Source organism: Gossypium hirsutum, chromosome D03, assembly GCF_007990345.1.
Source record: "Gossypium hirsutum isolate 1008001.06 chromosome D03, Gossypium_hirsutum_v2.1, whole genome shotgun sequence".
NCBI lineage: Eukaryota > Viridiplantae > Streptophyta > Magnoliopsida > Malvales > Malvaceae > Gossypium > Gossypium hirsutum.
Window position 1 is genome coordinate 12,951,780 of NC_053439.1, and position 6,982 is coordinate 12,958,761.

The 6,982-nt window shown below is 32.5% G+C and overlaps 1 non-coding gene across 1 annotated transcript; it reads right to left on the reverse strand.

Annotated features, from left to right (window-relative positions):
• Positions 1-1,096: 1,096 nt before the first annotated feature.
• On the reverse strand, positions 1,097-1,203 carry LOC121215840 (small nucleolar RNA R71). The gene has a single exon (XR_005911811.1). It is a non-coding gene; the product is annotated as a small nucleolar RNA R71 (small nucleolar RNA).
• Positions 1,204-6,982: the final 5,779 nt, after the last annotated feature.

The following is a 6,982-nucleotide window of genomic DNA, read 5'->3' on the forward strand; positions in this document are numbered from 1 at the left end:
GATTTTGTCGAGGCACTTTTGATAGTAAGGGTAGATTCTTAGTAATTCTAACCTTCCATATCAACATCGTTTATCCCTTATCCTTTGCTGTAGAATATTTTCCATAGCATTCTTAGTTGTTTATTTTTTCATTTATTTGTTATTCGCCTAGTTATTCTCATGATTGCCATTGCATTTTTACTCTTTCATTTCCATAACTTTTCTAATTATTTATTAGTTACACATATTACACACATCATTGTTCCTTTAATTACCACTACATACTTACCATAGCTTTACCATAACATTAATTGCATTTTATTATAATAACTTGACCACTTTTGTTCCTGAATCCAATCCTCGTGGAAACGATACTCACTCACCAATTTATTACTTGATTTGACGTGTATACTTGCACAATTCGCATATCACATTCACATGCGACAAGTTTTTAGCGCCGTTGCTGGAGATCGGCAATTTGATGTAATTTGGTTTGGTTATTTTACTTAATTTTGTTAGTTTTATTTAACTTAGTTTAATTTAATTTTTACAAGTTTGCTAGCAGTGTATGAGAAGAGGCATTCCTTCTAACAAAGAGTATCCTTTTGACCTAGAGATCTAAAGAACTTTATGAAGAAGGTGGAAAAAACTTGGAAAAATAGCTAGGAACGGGAATGATCCTAGTCTCAATGATAATCCAAATGGTTAGGATGTGAATCCTCCTATTCTTCAGGTGATAGATGATCAAGACACACCAATCCGAGAGCATGTTCTTCCAATTTTGGATGATTTGAATTCAGGGATAGTCAAGCCACAAATACAAGCTCAGTAATTTGAGTTGAAACCAGTAATGTTTTAGATGGTGCAAACAGTAAAGCAGTTTAGTGGAATACCTACTGAAGATCCAATACTGCATTTAAGACCTTTTCTAGAGGTTTGTGACTTGTTTAAACAACAGGGTATTCCTAAAGACGCTCTACAACTTAAACTATTTCCATATTCTTTAAGAGATCGTGCAAGAGCATGACAGAATGCTTGCCGTTGGGGACAGTGACATCATGAAATGATCTTTGCTAGAGGTTTTTTGCTATGTTATAATTCACTGAACGTGAATGTCAAGCTTAGAAATGACATCACATCTTTTCAACAATCAGAGGATGAAACGATATATGAAGCTTGGGATCGATTTAAGGATTTAATTCAAAAGTGCCCGATGCATGGATTCCAACACTAGACTCAAATGGAGATATTTTATAATGGAATGAATGTGTATACGTGGATGGTAGTTGATGCCTCCGCAAATGGTAATTTGTTGGAAAAATCTTATAATGAAGCATATGAGATTTTGGAAAAGATTTCCAACAATGATTATCAATATTCTACCATGAGAGTTTGGACGAGTAAGAAAGCTGCTGGTACCATGGGACTTGATGCAATCACTTTATTAACTATCCAGCTATCATCTTTAACTAATATGATCAAAACAATGAAGAGACCAACTACAGTTCAGGAATCGTGTGTTTATTGCAGTGAAGACTATGTGTTTGATGAATGCCCATCAAATCTAACATCCGTGTGTTACATGGGTAATTTCAATTGGAATAATATTCCCTATTCCAACACTTATAATCTAGGGTGGAAGCAACATCCAAACATTGGTTGGAATAATCATGGTATGGGGAATTTTAACAATTGTGCAAGACAAAATGCCATCAGTACACCACCTAGTTATAATCACCCTATGCTGAGGCAAATGTCCAACAAGGTCAGTCATCATCATCATCACCATCTATTGAAGACTTGTTGAAAGAATTTATGGCCAAGAATGATGTCGTAATAGAGAGTCAAGCTACGTTCCTATGACCACTTGAGAATCAAGTGGGGTAGATAGCAAATGCTTTGAATTCAAGGCCACAAGGAGTATTGCCAAGTGATATTGAAAATTCAAGAAACTAAGGGAAGGAGCAGTGCAAGACTATCACTCTTAGAAGTGAAACTCAGCTGAATGATGTTGTTCAAGATACTGCGGGAGAGGAAGATGTAAGACCCAACCATGTAAATATTCCAGAGCCATCTAAAAAGCACACTGTACCTGAAAAGGGTAAACAACAAAATGCTGTGGCAGACCCAGATCATGTTGTCATAAAAAATGCCACAACAAAACAATACCAGTAACCTGAAGGACGACCACCTCTACCTTTTCCTCAGCAATTTCATAATTCTAAGCAGGATGTTCAGTTCAAAAAAATTTTGGAGGTTTTGAAAAAAATCCATATCAATATACTGCTAGTAGAAGCTTTAGAGCAAATGCCCAATTACGTGAAATTTATGAAGGATATACTATCAAAGAAGTATAAATGGTGAGAATTTGAAACTATTGCTATCACTGAAGGGTGCATATCAATGTTGGTAAATAAACTACCTCCAATGTTGAAGGATCCAGAGAGTTTCACTATCCCATGTTCAATTGGAAATTGTTATAATGATAAGGCATTATGTGATTTAGAAGCAAGTATCAATCTAATGCCTATGTCTATTTTCAAGAACCTAGGAATTGGGAAAGCAAGACCTACTACGTTACGTTGCAACTAGTACGTTACGTTGCAACTAGTTAATTGATCCTACGCCCATCCGAAAGGTAAAATTGAATACATACTGGTAAGATTACATAAATTTATTTTTCCTATGGATTTTCTTATTTTAGAATTTGAAGCTGATAGGGATGTGCCAATTATTCTTGGAAGACATTTTCTTGCTACAGGCAGAACTTTAATTGATATGCAGAAAGGTGAAATAGCCATGAGGATGAATGATCACTAGATCACGTTCAATGTATTTAATGCCTTGAAATGTGCTAATGAGAATGAAGAATGTTGTGGCACTGGATTGATAGAAACAGAAGTGGAAGAGCTCACGAGATTTTACCACAACAATTCTGATAATGATAAAAATTCATTTGAGTAGAGACCCTTGTGCACTTTGCTGGAGAAAAATAGACTTTTGATTTTGATGAACAATGCTTGGTAGCTCATGTATATCCGTATAGAGTTGTTGATGTTAAAGACATGAAAATGGGGGACCCATTTAAAGTTAATGGAAAACGCTTGAATCACTGCTAGGGTGCTAATGTAGAGTGAGACAAACAAACCATTGATCTTCGAGATCTTTAACTTCAACATCTTGAAAATTATTTCTATTTTTATTTCATTTTCTCGATTTAAATTTCTCTTAGTTATTTCATTTCATTTATTTAATAAAATGCAGGAGGGGAAGGGGTTGATGATGGAGAGCCAGTTGAGACGAATCCTGCCAATGAAGAGAATTCACCCAAAGCACCGGAGCAAGAACCAGAGAAAATAAGGCCTGTCAGCATTGAGATTGAACGTGAGGACGAAAAGGAAGCAAATCCCTCAGTTGTACCACCAGTGGACAGAACTGCGGATGTTCCCCCTCCTTCTACTGAACCGATAACTGAATAGGATCGCGAGATTGATCGGGTTATTGATGAACTCACCAGATTTGATAATGAAGAGGTGGATGTATGACTCAATTTATTTAAAAGGCCGATGCGTTATAAGATGAGTGCACGAAAGACAACCCACCGCAATTAAAGTACCACCATTCAGTTCCAAGCTCGGGAAATTTTTCTCCTTTTATTGCATCTTATTATGTACATCTATATGTTCTTACATTCATGATTCACATATGTACATGCATTGAGGACAATTGGTTAGTAATTTTTTGTTCTTATTTCATGAATTTTGTGTTTTTGGAATCTTGAGATCATGCGTTAGATAACCCATGTTGAAATTTTTACAATTGTTGATGTTGGAACAAGTTGTTATGGTAGAAAAATATAAGTTCTTAATGTTATTGGAGTAGATTTTTAAAGTTGGAAGTGGAGTGAGATGATTTGTAAAGTCAATTCATGAATTTGTACATTGAGGATTATTATGGAAAATTTTGAAAATATGGGGGTTAAATTGTTTATTTATGTGAAATTATCAATGTATAAAAAATATGTCATTGAGATATTTTTAAGTTTTTTATTTGAAAGAGTTTTGTTTGGGTGCTTGATGTTGAATTTGTGTTATTTTATAGAGTAAAATTTTACTACATTTAAAAATTAGGGATTTAATTGATAAATTATAAATGAGAATGATTTTATTATAAATTAAAGATATATATAGGTTGTATATTAAGGGTTAAGTATTCGACAATAGTGGGTTATATGTTAATTGTGGAATTAACTTGGTTGATATGATGGATTAAATTGTATAGGATGTAAATGTTTTGGGGCAAATGAGTAAAAGTGTAAATAAGTAGCTAAATGTATTGAATTGAATGGTATATGAAATTGAGATTAATATTTACAGAGTCATTTTAGGAACGAGTAGAATGATAGTTTGATAATTTTAATTATTAGTGTTTAATTAAGTACAACGATTAACTTAAGTGGGTGATAAATTAGTATTAAATTTCAAAGTGGGATTAGAATAAGGGACTATTTAAATAAATAGTCCATTAATTTGATGAGTTTTAGTTAGTGGATAATTATGAGAGAATTATATATATATGTAATATATGCTAAGTTATAATAAAAATGAAAATGATATGAAAATAGGAATAAAATAAAAGAAACAAATAGAGTAGTGGGGGAAAGAAGAAGAAAAAAAGAAACAAAAATTAAAGCTTCACCTCTTGCATGTCGATTTGGGGAGAAGAAAGGTTAGCACCATTCGGCCTTTATGTGCCATTTTTGAAGCTTAATTTTGTTGGGATGATTTGATTATTTTCAATTAAATTTTAATTTTTTGGAACCTTAAAATTATGTAGTAGATTACCTATGCGGAAATTTAGGGAAATTATGATTTTTGTGGAAGTTGCCATTTTTGAAAAACATTAATTTTGAAGTTGTTTTGATAGAATTAGAGGTTAAATTGTTAATTTTGTGAAGTCTAGGGACTATTTTGGTGGATTGTTCTTTGTGCTGGAAATTTGAGTTGAATTACTAAGTTTAGTGAGTAATTAAAATATTTTGTACCATGAGTTTTTTTAGTATTAGCTTGCAAGGAGTTTAATGCTATAAATTAAATTAGCATGGTGTTAAGTTATAAAATTCAAGAATTTAGGGTTTGTTAATAAATTATATGTATATTTGGTTAATTATGGAAATGGTAAATTCAAAGATTAAATTGTGAATTAATTGAAAGTATGAGTTGTTTTGAACCTTGTGGAATAATTGGTTGAAATGGGGCCTTCTTGCTTTTAATTAAATAATATGATTTCTAATTGGGGATTTAATTGTATCGAGAGTAAATGTTGAGTGCAAATAAGTAAAAAAATGTAATTAAATAGTAGAATGGTTTGAATTTGAACTTGATAAGGTATTTGAATTAGTTAATAAATTGATTTATTATGCTTTGATCGTGAAATGAGTAGATCGATTGTAAATCGGGGAAAAAAGAAGGTTGCAGAATAATCATCTGCGGTTTTAGGTAATTTCGCAGTCCCCAAACTCGAACTTTTTAAATTGTTTTAATTAATCTAGTTACTACTTTACGCCTTAATATATATCCCTAATGTAATTGTTAATTAAATTGAATGGAAGTTTATGGAGGTATAAGTTAATTCAATTGAATGGAGGTTTATGGAATGTGATATTATGGAATAAATTAATGTATGATTAGTAGGTAATTGGAGTGGAAGTGTTATTAAATTATGAAATTTGATATTGAGTTATGAAAAGTAAAAAAAAAATTATTATGGACTTGCAAATGAATAATTGACATCATAGATTTGTTCGACTAGCGCTGGGTGCAAATATCGTTAGTTTATCCAACTAGAGTTGGGCTCACTAATTATTCGTCGGTTTATCTGACTAGCGCTGGGCGCAACTGTCGTCAGTTTATTTGACTAGTGCTGGGCACACGTTCGTCGGTTTATCTGACTAGCACTGGGCGCAAATACTGTTGGTTTATCCGACTAGATATGGGCTCACTAATTATTTGTCGGTTTATCCAACTAGTTCTGGGTGCAAATTCTTTCGCGGATTATCAGCTAGGCACCGAGTGTCGTGTATCAACTGGGTTATACAATAAGGTTTTATAAATTATCTAAAGAGGATGGGTATAGATATTGCTAAAGAAGGTTATGTGTACTTATGTATATACATTTATTCATTAGAAGATCTGATATATTCTTGAGTTAGATTATTAAAGTTGTGAAATAAATTCAAATGCTTTAGATATACTTGTGGTTATTCGAATAAGTGAAGTTACTTAATATGAATTGGTTTGTGCCATAGTATAAGTAAATGTTGGTTGATCTATGCAAAGCTATTTATATAGCAAGTGATGTGAATTGAGATATATGTTCAAACCAACTAAAGGTGAATACTTGTGAAAATTGAGTATAGCATGAAATAAGATGATGAAATGCTTGAAATTGAAATGGTGATATCTTGTAATTGTATTTTTAAATAGTAGTATGATGATATAATTCAATTTGAGCATTCATGTATCGTATTATGTATTAAAATGTTTGGATTATAGAAATATCACTAAGTTTTACTCAACATGCGATTTTGTTTTCCATGCGCAGGTTAGGTACTCTCTTTTGATTGCCGACTCAGCATCCAACAACAAAAATCCCGATCTCAAGTGTGGTGATGTTTAATTTTGTAATGGCATGCACCTAGGATGTCTTTGGTTGTTAGTTGCTTTGTGAATGTGGTGTAAATTGAGTTATAAGTATATGTTTATGGTTGAAGCTAAATGTTAGTATGCGTTTTGACCAAAGGCTTGATAAAGCTTGGTGTCTTAAGTAGCTTTATGTTAGGCTAAATTGAGTGATTTTGGCATACTTTAAAATTTGATTTGGATGATGCATTGTTGATATGTTTTAATGATATATAAATGTGGTACCAATGAGGGTACATTGGTTAGGCACCTAGGACAATTGTTTTGGCGTGTTTTAAGTGTGTTTGATTATTATTTGAATA